Genomic DNA, 15,749 nt, shown 5'->3' with positions numbered 1-15,749 from the left:
CTGACTGACTGCATGTGCCTCCCAAGGACAGAACTTTCAGGAGAGAAAGTGTGCATATGTGGAGTCATTTGCATAAGTAGGCCATTGGTTCCTAATGGAGGCGTTTTGTTCAGGCGTTAACAAGGTGTCTCGCTGGGGCTCTCGTTCATTCGCTCCTTCCTGTCGTCCGCTGACTCTGACGTCCAGGCAATCAGCGCTGCATTTGGGCTCTCTCTTTGTGTGATTTACGAGCTCCCAGATTCATTTAAAAGCCATTGTTCTCCTCTGACGGATACCATGGCCCCCTCCGCTTCCACACTCTTGCTCAGGGACCGCACGCACACGCACACACACACGCACACACACACACATTTTTACACGGCCGCCGCTTACTTTATCTCTCACTCACTCACCCACTTGCTCAATCACTCAACACATACACACACTGTGCCCATCTATCATGAAGCGATGCAGGAGGAGATTGTTATCCCGGTAACCGTATTAACCCACAGATCTCCAGCACTGGCTGATCCAGCAGTGTATTAAGGCGCAGGACAGAGAGCGGTAGACGAAGGGAAGAGAAGAGAAGAGGCTAAAGAAAAGAAAATCAATAGCTAAATTTATTATCATTCACATTCATCCTCAAACAACACTTCTGTCCGCAAAGCACAGAAGATAGGAAAGATGGCAAAACATCTCCAGCCTCGTCCCCTCTCTCGTTTGCTGAAGATTGTCTGTCAGCGAGGCGTCTGTAAATGCATCAAGACACACCTGCGCTTGATTAAGTGTGTTTAGACTGCAGATGGAAGGATGGGGGCAGGGTGTGTTTGGGGGCAATTTAGAGAGCAGAGGTTTTATGAGAGTAATCATCTCCAATAAGGCCTTCCTGGGAATCATAAGCCCCCGCCCTGCACACACACTGTGCCTAATGTGCGCCACACACACGAGCAGAAAGGCACACTTTTGCACCTCCGAACCCTCTCACACCCGCACACAGAGATCCCTTATGCCTCTCTGTTCATTTTGAGCTTTAATAAGAGCCAACTACATTTTAATCTCATTCCTCATAAGTGGACAACTTGTATTTAATTCTCCAAGATGAGAACAAGTTGGCCTCCCACAAAGCAGGCTGTATTGAGTTACAGCCTCTGCTCTGCGTTTATGTGGGAGATTAACTTCTCTCTCCGAGTTCATATTTTGATCTGGGCCAGGCTGTGGCAGAAGGGACGTTGTTGGAGGGAAAAAAAAGTACAGAGAGAGAAAGAAGAGGCCAGGCTTGGAAAAGACATAATGTTGTTACATTGTTTAATGACATTAACGTATGTGCACGCCAGTGAGTACACATCTACTGGAAGTAGACAGCATTAAGACCCCTTACAGCCATTAGGTTTCTTAACGTGAAAAGTAAAAGATGTTGTCCAACAGTTATGCATTTCATGCTCGCACAAACCTCCATCCTCAAGTGGATGAACTTGAGGATGTTCATCCACTGTTCATGAAGTGGATGAACAGGCAGTCGCTAGAAGATGATTTTGAATTCCGGCTTTGAGATTTACTCTGTCAAGCGGCACCGCCTAAAGTAAATTATAATAAGCTTTGAAAGTAAAGAGTATTAAATTGCCAGTGCTATGTTCTATTGATAATATGACTGATCATTTTATTTTGGGGTTCTACTGCATTCAGTGTGGAGTTTGCATGTCCTGCTTGTGCCTGTGTGGGTTCACTCCAGGTACTCTGGCTTCCATCCACAGTCCAAAGACATGCACATTAGGTTAACTGGTGTTTCTGAATTAGCCTTAGGTATGAATGAGAACATAACTTATTGTCTGTCTCTCTGGGTTAGCTCTATAATAAACTAGTGACCAGTCCACGGTGTACCCTGCCTCTCACCCTGTAACAGCTGAGATAAGCTCCAGCCCAATCAAAACACTGAACTGAATAAGCAGAAGAATGCATGGCTAGATAGCTGGCTGGCTGGATGGATGGATGGATGGATGGATGGACGGACGGACGGATAGATGGATGGATAGATGGTTAGTCTACTAAAGCAGTTTCATGTGCTTTAATGCCTAAAAGAAAATCACATTAATGTCTAATACTCTAAACTGCTGCTGTAAATCTCCTTTCTCTTTAAGCTCCAAAAAGCCCAGACTGCGCTGACTGGGCTGGCAAAACCAAGTGTTGGCTTTGTAATGTAACTGCTGCTGGCTACCTGGGGCTTCAGCACCTCGGGAGTCTTGTGTTCATCGTGTGCAGTCATGCACTGCTTCTGACTGAGATATTTTTGAGACAATAGCAAACTGAGAGCCCACTCTTCATTCGTTTGATGATGTACACACTAGCCAGTAGGTGCTTCTAGAAAGATGATTCTGTTCATCTGGACAAACAAAATCAACTTTCTCGCATCTCCTTACCTAGATGACTGAGCATGCAACAAGAAAAACACAGCATAATATGAGCACTTGAATTTCCTCCAAATAGGCCTATTTAGCATTCAAGGTAATCGGGAACTAAATCCGGTTCCTTTTTTTTTTTTTTTTTTGTTAAGGGGGCTATTAGCTATAAATTAATACTTCATTCTTATCTTTAGTCTGACTGATAACAATTTCCTCACACTGCTCTCTCCATAATCACTAAATCTTTTATCAAGAAATTCTGCTTACTCTGAACAGCACCGGCTCCACTGCTCAAAATGATCTTTCATGAGAACAGTGGTGCAAACTATGTTTTTATGTTTTCCACTGGAAAAAAAAAAAAGAGGTTGCGTGTCACTCCAGCAGCTGTAACAGTGTGTGTCAGCTGAAGTGTGTCGGGAAGACTGCAAAGATCCCGTAAGCACAGGGCACAGTGGCACTGGGTTTAGGGTAAGTGGGATGTTGACAGCTTTTTGGACAGCTCGCGCTCTGCTCCGACAGGCCAAGAGTTATTATCCAACCTGAGAAAGCCCAGTGGCAATGCTCAAACCTTCAAACGTTCTCAGTTTCAACTGTGTGTGTGTGTGTGTGTTTGAAGGCAGGCTGAGGAGGGCAGAGAGTCATCCAGTAGATTTACTGTGTCAGTAAGCAGCTGTGTTTGTCAGTGCAGGCCCGAGGCTTTTCAGTGTCATCCAGTCGGTGTGATTATACACCGTACGCTCCTCCCATTTTCTGCCCTTCTCATCCACCTCTTTTTACAAAGGCCCACTGAAAGCCCGGGTCAGCTTACCTGGAGCACAATATCGGTAAGAGAACGAATTTCCAAAAGAAATGTGTTAACACTGAAACAAAAACAGGTATGCACAATAATTATATTCATATTTATATCTCATTCCCACACACAAACACATATGGATGGTCAGATGGATGGATGCATGCACATGGCAATCCATGAGTAGCTATTGTTTAAAACCGTGACCTCAAACAGCCCTTACTGTGAAGTAGATTGGCCAGAAATGATGTTGAGATTTGTAATTTTTGAAAAGAGATCCTGCACTGGCCTGAGAAAACGTATAAGCTGTGCTCCATTAGGAGAGTCTGTGACGTCTAAACCGGCCTATATGACTTTTCAGCAAGAGCACTTGCTGTTGCTTTTACTGCAGGTGTTCAAAGTTGATTTGGTTTGAAAGGATTACAGGGTGGAGGAATTCCAGTAAGTACAGTTTTCTTTTTTGTGTCTGGCTTTGTGTGCATGCCTGCATGTGTGCATGTGTGCATCTGAAAGAGAAAGAGGGACATCCTTAGACTGCTTATTTCATGATGGAATAAGACGGTGTTCCCACCTCATCTGTCACTCTTCACCTCATCCTGTCTCAAACTAAAACATTCATCCCTTTCTTGCAGCAGAAACCCATCAAACCTTCTCGGTGCTCCCTGAAACTGCTTCTAACTTCTCGCTCAGCTTCTTTTATTTGTGCTATGTTAAATACAGCTAAAACTTTTATAGTAATGTTTTGTGCATCATTTGGGGGAGTTATGTCACTGTGACCGTGGAAGAGTATCAGCCACAGTATCAGTCTGAGTGGTTTAAACTATCTGTGTAGAGCAGCTGTGGTGTGGGTAGCTGGGTTGTGTAAGTTTATTCTACTGTGGGCAATCATTCTGAGTCACTCTGCAATCAGCCACCAGCTTCTGTAAACAATGTTTACATGCATGAAAAAGATGTTAAACATCACTGAGCACACCAGCAAGTCAAAATATCTAATAAATAAATATGCATAAAATTCATTTAAATGAACGACTTCATGCTCACCTTTCATAACTTTTTTATAAGCTTTCATAAAACCGGATTTTAAAAAAATAAAATGACTCTTCAGACTTCATAGCATACATACATTGCTGATATACAGCGGAAGCATTTGAGTTAAGTGCTACATATTTCCCTTGAGAGTTGATAGAGACTGAAAAACAGAGCTAAAAGTGAATCAATATGGGATATATGACTAGAAATAAACTGTAGTGGTTTCATAACTGCTGGATTTATGAATAGTCAACTTTTTTCCTAATAAGATCGGCTCAAAAGGTGCTTAAGTTTAAGTAAATATTTTCATACCTTGTACCCAAACAAATTTCAAAAGGTCTGTGTGTAACGTGCTGTCTTTAAACTACAAACAACACGATCTAATAATCACACCTTCCAGTGCACGCTGTGATCAGCATTACTCTTACAGATTTATAAAAACGCTAAACCGCCCTGAAAATGTTTTTTTCAGAAAAAAACATACCCCTTAGTCAAAATACGAGACAAACAGTTCAAATACTGTGTTTAAAATTTCACTAAAAGCCATGTGTCCCTCTCAGTTCACCCTGCCCTGGGCTAATGGTTAAGTAAACAGCCTGGTGTCTGGCCTGCTGTGGGAACAATCTGGGACTATGTGTGTCGCTCTGCACACCTCTGCACTAATGCTGGTCAGAGTGTCGCGGCTCGCAGGCTGCATGACTCCATTGTGGGCTGATAGACACAGACAGGCAGGCAGAGATAGACAGTAAGGGAGAGGAGAGAGTTCACCAGAGCTCACCACTATGAGAGTCATTAACCGTTTCTTACTCAGCTTCCTATTTAACCGAGTCAAGGAACTGACAGCAAGTTCTCACCTCCTGAAGTTCCTCCTTCACTTTTGGAATGGCAAATTTGTCTTCCCTTGTATTTTGTTTAATACTAAATGCAAAATTTACATGCAATTGGAGCACGATCAGAGCCGGCTGACCTGCCTGATTCTCAGCAGATAAAAAAGGAAAGCTGTAGGCCTTAGTTACTACATAAAAAGTGAGTCTATTTTTAATTAAACAAGAAGTCCAATAATTAGTTTGATTAATAGTAAGCTATTTCTGTTATAAGAACAGATTGATTTGCACACCAAAAAATACCATATATGGATTTCATTAGCTGTGTAACGGTTCAAGCACAAGGTCTTCCTGAGACTTCTGGTAAATTCAGCAAGTAGCTTTTAATCTGAAGCAGTAACCACAGGAAAGGTTTCGCAGTAGCTTTTGCAAGCTAATAGGCAGCAGCTATGGCAAGAGATAATGAGATCAGTGTGTAAAGATCAATTAGCTTTTCTTACAGAAGCAACACAAGCTCTGGAAGTTGAACTCAGTGAACAGCGAGAGTTTTAATTTGGATAACAATGCGTTAGTAATTTCTCTCTAATTTTCTGACCATACTGGTTCAGGAAGATGACTCAGTTGAGGGTGGAGTCGGTTGCTCTTAAGCAACCGACTCCACCATATTATATTATTATTATATATAGTTATTATATTTATACTAAAAACTAAAAGAATTACAGCTGATATGTATAATAACAGTAGAGTGCTTTTACAAAAACGAATTAAATTGAAATAAAAATATAGAGGAAAAAGTCCTTAGCTTTAGTCTTTGTTAGCACAGCCTAACCCCAACAAGATATAGGGTGTCTACATGACTCTGAGTAAACTGCCCTCTCAAAGTGTCTCCTCCTAACAAGGAACTCCCACATCGCAGTGATTGCAAAGACTAAAATGAATGCCGAAACTAAAAAGAACCAACAAATCCACTTTGGGAAGGAATGAAACGAAACTCATTTTAAAGCAGAAACTCAAAATGAAATAGAAATTAAAAACTCATCAGAAAACACAAAACTCTAATAATAACTGTGGTGCTGCAAAACCAGAATACTGCACATCAGTAGCGGCTATCCCCTGCTACTGACGTGCAACAGAAATGCATATGATTACAGTCTGGCCCAGCTAAAGTGTGCTATACTGGTCTAGTGGAAGAGGTCTATAATAGTCCTGTTAGTTCCCAGCAGTTAAATATAAGGAGTGTCTGCACTAATAACCACCTACACTGAATATAGACCTTCAGACATTGGAAGATGTTTATCTATTTTTCAGTGTTTGCCTACTTGAACGGTCATTTATCGAGTTGACGTTACCTCTGTGAAGTTAGTTTGTTTGGATTTAACTTTCACTGCTTTCTGAGACACAGGGAGTGAAAGACAGAAAGAGAGCAAGAGGGAGAAGTAGGCCATGACTCTGAATGGTGGCAGTGTCATGTCTTTGATGTCAGTTTGTGTCCAGATCTCACACGCCTGATTGGACAGCTCCAAACAAACCGGCAGGAGCCCAGTTCAACACTTCGAGCACGCAATGACAGAGAAAACCTCAAAGGGACAAGCGGGTGGGTGGGATCTGAAGTCATTTTAAGAAAGTCCGGACTGAAAATGTTGACTTTTAACCCTTTTAAAGAAAATCCAGTTTCTTCAAAACCTAACTAGACTGCTAATTTCTTCTTTTCAGCTGCAGAAAAATCAAACACGATGCATTATTTTTAATATATTTGTTTATTCTCCAAACATTTAGCTCAAAGACAGACAAAAGACACACTATTTCCCCATAAACACGTGCAAATATGTGACTTCAATATGTTGTTAAAGTCGGGGGAAAAAACAAACTCAGTGAAATTACCTCTTGAGACTTCATGTTTAAATTTGTGCACACAAACATACGATGCGGGCCTCTCCAGGCATGTTTACAAATGTGGCTCCCCAGTGACTGGGCTAACTGGGGTAAAGAGACCTCAAAAAACAGCGGTCTACAGGGATATTCCACAGAACAAACATATGTATGCACGTACACACCAATGTGGATACACACTTGGAAGATACCCCATGCACACATGCATGGTGAACACCCACTGAACCAAGCAGAACCCACCTAATGAAGAACATTTTTAAAATCTTTTATATACCTACGAGATAGGCCAATGAAGGTCTTCCATTTACAACTGCTGCTTTATGTGAGACTGCAAGCTTTTGCAAATCAGTTCTTGTATATATCATCAGGTTTTTGATTAAACATATCTTACCAACTACTGGATGTTTTCCAGTATTTATCATATCATTGATAAAAGGATTGCCTCTGTGTTTTTTTACTCTCAGATTTGTCAGAGCTCTCCTTTCTTGTGTCCTCAAGATGTTCTTAAGGAACTGAAGAATGTCCGTGATCCTAGCAGAGAAATAATTTAAGGAACTATAGCAGAGCTGACACAACAAAGTACAAGCATTGCTTTCGTTATAAGCATTGGACCCCACCTGTCCCCAATGGCAGCTGGATAGACTCGAGCTCTGCAGCAACTGTGACTTAAAATTCAACCCTAAAGTGTAAATTCACAACTATCCCTCTGACCTTCAGATATAAACCAGTGGCGAGTGATTCTTACCTATGATGCCTCTTTAGCTCAATGGGATAAGTCATCATTTGTGCTGGTAATGAGAAGGCCGTGACCTTATGTGGCGTATGACCTACTACATGTTTTACAGTAGCATGTGTAACTTAAATTTTAGACATCTGCATAAATTTTACGTTGGAAATAGAGCACACGGAGATAACCACTCACACCTACAGCCAACGTAGCGAGAATGGAGAGAACCCATACATGCAAATCCCACACAGAAAGGTCCCCTGAGGCACAATCGCTGCGCCAAAACTTCTCCATGGTACAAATTTGTAGCCTCAATCTGTGGCTCAATTAAGTCGAGTCAATCAAAAGACAGATGAAGGAGAAAAGGAAAACATCTTGCCAGAATTCACTGTTTAGCAATGATATCTGGAATTCTGAAGGGGAGGTTGATCGGTAGTTCAGCAGGCAGCTTCGGCATAAATCTGCCAGCAGGGTAGGGTTTGAACTTCTCCCTCAAGCTGATTTTAATTCTTTACAGAACTAGTTTTTGTCTTGGTTCTTGTGTACAAATGAGTGGAACATTTGTTAATGCTTTCCAGCAGAGACTGCCTGAAAATATGCATCAGTATCGCACTGTGTGAATTATTATTGTGTCATGCCTCTCTCATTAAGCTTTTCACCACACCTTCAAGTGTGGTTACAAGAACTACTCGTTGCAAGCATGCTCTGGCCATAAATGGTATTGCGCACTGATAAATTATGCGATTTAGAAGTTTTGGGAATTATTTCAATCATGGCAATTTATTATCCTCATATCATATACTGATATCATCCTAACGTGACCGAAAGACAGTAATATCACACCAGTGAAACAGCAAAGACAGTTTTCCTCTTGGTGACATCAACAAGATAAAAGCACAGAAATGCAAAACTGTGGATTTCTTTCGTCTATCATGTGACTCTAGCGGCTAAGCTAGCCCCATCGCAAATATACTGTACACACACACACACACACACACACACACACACACAGGGTTATACAACCCAAAATCAATACTTCATGTGCCCTGTGTCTTTTTGTGCTGAGAAGACATCTTGCGAGAAGACAAGATGTATAAATGGCAAAGTTACCTTTGTAGTGTTGATTGAAATCACTGCTGGGGCGGATGTTTCTATACGATACAGGCATGTGCTCTTACTGCTGCGTCTGTGTGCATGCATGTAATTGACATGAGCACACCCACAGGTACACGTGGGAGCAGTGTGCCAGCTACATACATGCTAGTTAGGGAGAGTGCTTAGGCAGCACAGCGCAGCACATTCTCTGTGTCAGTTGTCCTGATGAAATAAGGTTTATAGAGGGGTGTGGTACAACAAGGTAAGGCCCAGAACAATGATTGTTTGTTTGTTGTTGTTTTATTGGCAGTGATAATTGCTCCCCCTCCTCTTAAGGATGCTTCCTTACCGCCATGCCGCCACACACATGCACACACTTACGCGGCCACAGGAATGCGTCCACACTCCGTGCCGCCGGCACATGTATCCCTGTTCTTGTTTTAGAAAAATTTCAACATGTGCAATTCTGGAGATCTGATCTAAAACAAACTCTAAAAGACATGCAACAGAATGAGCTGTCCCTAAACTGAGTTTTCTAATTTTTGGAAAATCAAAACTGAAAACAATGTTTCTGCACTGTCATGTTACACAAAACCTTCAACTTTCCCTTTTGTTTTCATGTAAACTATGAGAGAAAGCAACCGATGGCTTTTTTTCCTTATTACTCCATACTCTAGACTTCAAGTGAATGTACATCAATTTTAAAACAATTAAAAAGTATGTTGTGTCGGTGTACTGGAATATAGTTCAAGATTATTTTGAGGACTGGCAGCCATTAAGTCAGTATATGATTGAGTGCTGAACAGTAAAACACCCAAATCCAATGATTTTGTTTTCTAATGTCTCTGCTCAGAGTATGGGACTTTTACTGATCAGCTCTTAGCTCTGCTTGTTTGATTTCTTTTTACTTTAACCCCTTTTTTTAGCCCTTCCTGGTACAATCCTCAAGGGATTTGCATCTCCTCCCAGAATCAAACTGGTGATCTTTTCATTGTTAGGTGAGTGTTTAAAGCATTCCGCTATGGAAACACAAGTTCTCAACTATGATGGATAAAAGGGAAAAGTTGAAATTGAAAAGAAACGCTCCCGTGGTTTCTTTCTGCTGTATGACATGAACTGTGGCTGAGTGAAATCCATGGTAGTGCATTCCTTTCTTGTTGCACTTTGTGAACCCTGATGAATGAAGCCTTAATTCACATGAATTCTCCCGTGCTGAAAATCACATCATGATCTCTATTAATCGCTTTCTGTGACACACGTGCAGAGAGGCTGTTTTTCTGTGAGGCGTAGGTAAAGACAGGCAGGCTCCAGAGCATAATTGAACATGTAGCTACACCACCACAGGGAGTTGGCAGCGCCCGGGGAGAAGACTTGGCTCCCCCAGAGAGGCCTGGAGCATAACCAGACCAAGCTGTGCCAGGCACTGAAACAAACACACAGTGCCCCATCTCCTTTAACCACCACCCCTTTCTCTGCTATCCCACTCCTTTAAACACCCCTCTGCTGATTTCCTCTCCTTTCATGCATAACTTTTTAGCTCTTGCTTGTTTCTTAAATCCTGGACTTGAAATCTTGTTTTGTCATTTAAAAAAGTGTTCGGGGTCAACACTCAATTCAGTTAGTTAAAGGAATTTTCAAATGTTTCCCAAGAAAATTTCCTCAGGCCTTCTGCCAGGTCCAAGTCACTTAGTTGGGAGTGAGAACCATGTTCTATCTTGTCTGATCAGCAGTGCTGTCAAACCTTCTCTTTCACTGCCACATAACACTGTTTGCTGTCATAAAGTGGTAGAGACAAAAAATTAAATAAAGACTTAAAAACATTTGTCTAGTCTGGCAATATAGTTTACACTTGGCCTTATGTATATAAATACACTCATACATGTTCACATGTTGTATAAACCAAACAACCCCCACACACACATTCACACACGTACCCGCATGTACGTACACACATACACAAAAGCAGCAGCAACAGATATGCAAGGATACATTTACACAGAAAGCACTGGCAGGGTTTTTCTGTCAAGCTTTGGTCAGTGGGGGAAAAGGAGGTTTAGTCTAATTTGGGACACAGTGTCTAACCATAACAGCATCATATCTACACCAGAAACCTCTAGGTTTCTAGGAATTTAGAGTTCATGACTGGATTTTAAAGGCAGACGCACATTGTGACCATGTCATCATCCACGAGTGGCTTTCCCAATGCCAGACGACTCTGCGTTAAGACATTTTCAATATATATGAAGATGTTTGTATGATTTTGTGCAGCCCATATGTAATTGATGTATAGTGAGGCCGTGTGGTATGCCAGCAACAGCTATATATTTACACTTCCTTTCCCCAGTACAGTGTGCTCGTTCTCTGGCTTGCTTTGAAGAGCTACATAAGTGGGCATAGACCCAACCTAGCCCGGCCCTGACCACACTAGAGGCCATGGGTCGAAATGGAAAGCGTGTATAAATATATGTGCACATATGGGAGTGACGTTTTGAGGATCATATCTGAATGTGTGATGAAATGAGCAGCACCTACTGGCACTGTTGCTGTCAGTGGAAAGAACTGAGAACAAAGAGCTGTCAGTTTGAACACATAACACTGCGAGGCCAGGACAGGACATGGCATGCACCGCGCTCAACTGTGCCACCTGAACACTCCCCGACACACAAGTTAAGTCAACACCTGCTGTGTAAACGCTAAATGTTGTCCCTCCTTACATCTCAGCTTTCCCTCTTTGTTTTGATTGGTCTAGTATTTCTCCCTCTATTCTGCAAGGCTGTTTAATGAGGCCCAGTTTGTAATTGGGCCAGTCGTGTTATTTTAGGGTTGGAGCACAAAGTAATTACCCATCCGCGGCTGTACTGTACTCTCAGAAAGACAAAGAGAAGGAGAGAGCAAAAGAGGGAGAGCAAAATAGATTAACGGGAAAAGAGAGAACACGAAATACTTTGTAACTCAAAACTATAATATTACTACATTCTTGAGAGTTTAACTTTTGTCCTTTGCAGCTGAATTGCGCTCATATGGGAAGTTCTCGAGCAGCTCAAACATATCGAAGTTGTGAAACTGCCCTTGACTTCTCCATCAGCTGCATCCTGTTGATGAACTCCAAAATCAACGTGACTATGACTTGGGCTCGCTTGAGCTCAAAATAACATAAAGAAGGGGAAAACTAGAAATGTAACTCTGAACATTGGATTGATTCAGCACATTGAAAGCATTACACAGTGGAAAAGCTATTGTACACGTGCACTCACTCAGATCATGACTAGGCTAAAGTCGTTATCTGAGAATGAAGCTCAGCATGAAGAAAGGGCTTTAAGACATTAAGTGTTGTTTCAAAAGGACATTTTTTGCACCTTGAGAAGTACAATTATAGTTTTATTGGAGTCGTGATAGTGAATATATCCGGTTAAAAGCTTCACAAGGTAGAAACAATCTTCAACATTATATTAGGATTACTGCATCTATAATTTATTAATTATTAGGTCTTTTTTAGCTAACTTCCATAAAATTTTCCATAAAATATACATGTCTGAGATGCTTTATGTGAGCTAATATCATTTAGAAATCTTTGGATAATAATCTCTTAAAAGAGCACACTAGCAACCAGAACTGCAATAAATAAGAATAAATAAATCTAAATTAATGCAGAAGAATATGAATTATTTTCTATTCTATTCTATTTTAATGGAAATTACAACAAATCTGTCAAATTCTTACTACAAAATCTTTTGGTTCAACAAATAAAGAAAAACATGTATTAAAACATGTCTTAGATATGGATACTCAGACTCTTCTAGTGTGTCTGTGGGCTTTATGCTAGCCTATATACTTGCAGCAGTGGTAACTTTGAATAATAAGAGAGCCACTGAGGTAATGATTTACCATGCCAACCCTTCCAGTCCCTCTGGTGATGAGAGGTGATGTCATCACAGATATTAGTGCAGCACACACGCAGACACTTGCAAGTCTTTTACAAGTAGTCGTACAGGCTGCAGTGTATATGAGCGTGTCAAGGAGACTAATCCTTCAACTGATAAGATTAAACTGTGCCAAACATGTGGTCACAAAGATGTGAGCACACATATATATATAGATACAGACACGCTTGCAAAGCATGTGTTCAAAAAGCATAAACACGGTTGCTGTAAATGTTCCTGTTCAGCTATTAAAAATTAAGTACCATTTTTGGATGGAGCATTTTCCAATAACCATACAAAAACCCGGTGCAGTTGGCGTTTACAGTTTAATTTAACATTAACATTTAATCTCCTAGTTAAACAATAAATGTAATATTTCACATTATATTAAATTTTCTTTTCCTACAGTTGTGTTTCATATGCATTCTACCATGAAACCAATCACTCTCTAACCTGCAACCTGCATATTAAGTGGCCATTTATCGGAACTGGAGGAAGGGAAGACGCATCTGCTGCCTCAATTCGTTTTCTTTTTCAGTTCTTCCTCATTCTGACCTGACTCACTTTGAGACGAAGGGACAGTTAACGCATGTTACAACATCGAAACTTGATGCTGGTGGCCCTCACCTCATAGTTTCAGTGGAAAATTTTAGAGAAATTAACTCAGCACTTTTGTTTCAGCCTGCTCTCAAAGGACACAAGAGGGTAAGCAGTCACGTTGTCAGAACCAGAACAGGGGAAAAAAAGCGTGTGAACTAATGGAAAGAATGACCAAGCATTAATAGCGACATGAGTGAAGGGGCAAAGAGGAAAAGAAAGCTGTAGGACAGGTCAGGAGATGGACCAGATTATAAATAAACAGCAGGAAGAGGATGGCTTGGCGCAATCTGGACCCAACCAGATCTGAAAGCTTTTTTTTTTGTTTGTTTTTTTGTTTTTTTAATTGCTATACTCACATAAAATTAAATACACCACCACTGTTAGTCCACAACATGAGCAGCATGTAGCCTACATGATTAGAAAGAATTCTGCTGATGCGAACTATGCAGTGTAAAGTAAACAAATGGGAATACGAGCACATTAGAAATAGCACAAACAAAGGAGAAGAAATACTACACGGAGACAACCCTGCTGTGATATTAACACCTCCTTTGTTCTTGCGGCTTCTACAAGATAGAAGTGTCAGCTAGAGATCCTTTCATATTGCAGAAAAGAAGAATAAGAGATGTACAATACAATACAATGCAATATTTACAAAATCTCCGTCCACGGCTGTCTAGACTAATTTATAGTAATATTGTACTTCGCATGTCCAGTGGCACAGGAGCCCCATCAATAACCACTGATTCAAGGTGTGCAACTGAGATTAGTGATCAACTCAGTGTGCGATCAAACGGGGAATATTGTGATTCATGGTGCGGAATAATGGCCAGAAAAGTCTCCTAGCAGAACATTATAGTGACACAGACCTATGACCTTTTGTATTTTCTTTACCATTTTTTGGTATTAGATGAATGGATGATTTCTTTTTTATAATAAGCTAATGAATTTCCTGTTTTTTCATGAATACATTTTAACTGCCAAAACCCTAATTATTTCATTCTTGGCTGAATATTTATGCCACATTTTAAAGAGCAAATCCCTCCCTGGGACATTTACTAATCACTGCATTTTATTAAATGCTTATCCAATTAGGGGTCACAGGGGTTAGGGAAAGGCTGCCATAAGGCAAGAGGTAGTGTACACTCAGGATAGGTCACGGGTCTATCGCAGGGTAACAAAGAGAGACAGACAACTATTCATGCTCGTATGGAGGGGCCCCACAGTTGGAGCCAATAGCCTTCTTGCTATGAAGCGACAGTGCTAATCACCATCATCATCATTATCACCATCATTACATCAGATCATAAAAAGTGTCAGCACAAAGGCAGATGTATACAGATGGCCATTTTAACGTGAGAGTCTATTGGGACTGACTGGGTTTTAGAGCCGGCCTCAAGTGGCCATTTGTAGAATTGCAATGGCACCGTTGCCTTGGCTTCAACAGTCACCCCTGGAGATTGCCTCTTGCTTAAGATCAGTCTGCTGAGATAATATTTTGACGTGAAAATTTGAAGATTTTTAGGCAGAAACTCAAGAAGTTTTAAGATAATTTGTCTTCTCTTTTTACAGGACATAAACCGCATTTCTTTGCATGCACACACACATTAACATGCACACACGGTTCCTGGTAAAGAAAGAAGAGAAGAGTAGATGAGGAAGGCCTTCTTTCAGTTCCCTCAAATAAACAAGGTTTTTATAATGTGCATGTGTGTGCGTGCGTGTGTTAGTGTACAAGTTAGTCTGCGAGGGGTTATTAGGGTGGGGGTTCGTGAATGATGATGACTGTGGTTTTTCAAGGAATTTTAGACTGTGCCTGGCCGCAAATAAACGCGAATGCACATATATCTCTGAGAGGGAGACAGATAAAAGGCAGACAGACACAGAGCGAGAGAGAAGACACAGGGAGATGTACTGTGATTCACGGTTCCTCCTCCTAAACCGAAGCCTCACCCGCAGCTGATGTTGCAAGCCCTTGTCATAGCCGTGTGAGGATGACAGAGGATGGAAGTGGCAACCAGCTCCAGATTCAACCAGCCAGACCTGGTTCCAAACTGTGACCTCATGACTGCCTGCAAAGTCAAAAAAGTCAAGTAAACAGACAAGTTGTCTTAGAGAGCCCTGATCCTCTTAATGGGCGATAATGAGGGGGGTCAAAATGTTTTACTAGCAGGCTCCAGGCACGAACGACTCAGTGGCTCCATAACTTTGAGGGCTTCAGCTTACTCCTTTCTTACTGTCATTCACTCACCTCCTTCTCTTTTGGCTTATAAATACATTAATTACATCAGACCCATGATCTAGCCTCCCTGAACTCACAGCTGGAAAATATATAAACAGAAATGTAGTTTCGCTGTTTCAAAGAAAGAGGTAATGAATTACACTCCCTGTTCTGTGGACAAAGGAAAAAATAATGTTTTTCTAACAGATTTGGCAAATCCATTTAGAATCTTTCACTTTTTTGTTTGTAATGTATCATCATGGGATATAACATATCCA

General features: G+C 41.1%; 1 long non-coding RNA gene across 1 annotated transcript in view; it reads right to left on the bottom strand.

The window, feature by feature from the left end:
* The window catches only part of LOC143414212 (uncharacterized), a 32,736-nt gene extending 17,411 nt beyond the window's left edge, over window positions 1-15,325 (bottom strand). Inside the window, exon 1 of the long non-coding RNA XR_013094717.1 lies at window positions 15,204-15,325. This is a non-coding gene — a long non-coding RNA (uncharacterized LOC143414212). The remainder of the gene's footprint in view (window positions 1-15,203) is intronic.
* Window positions 15,326-15,749: the final 424 nt, after the last annotated feature.

Source organism: Maylandia zebra, linkage group LG20 (genome assembly GCF_041146795.1).
Source record: "Maylandia zebra isolate NMK-2024a linkage group LG20, Mzebra_GT3a, whole genome shotgun sequence".
NCBI lineage: Eukaryota > Metazoa > Chordata > Actinopteri > Cichliformes > Cichlidae > Maylandia > Maylandia zebra.
The sequence above is the reverse complement of the archived record's forward strand: the minus strand, read 5'-3'. Positions and strand labels throughout refer to the sequence as shown.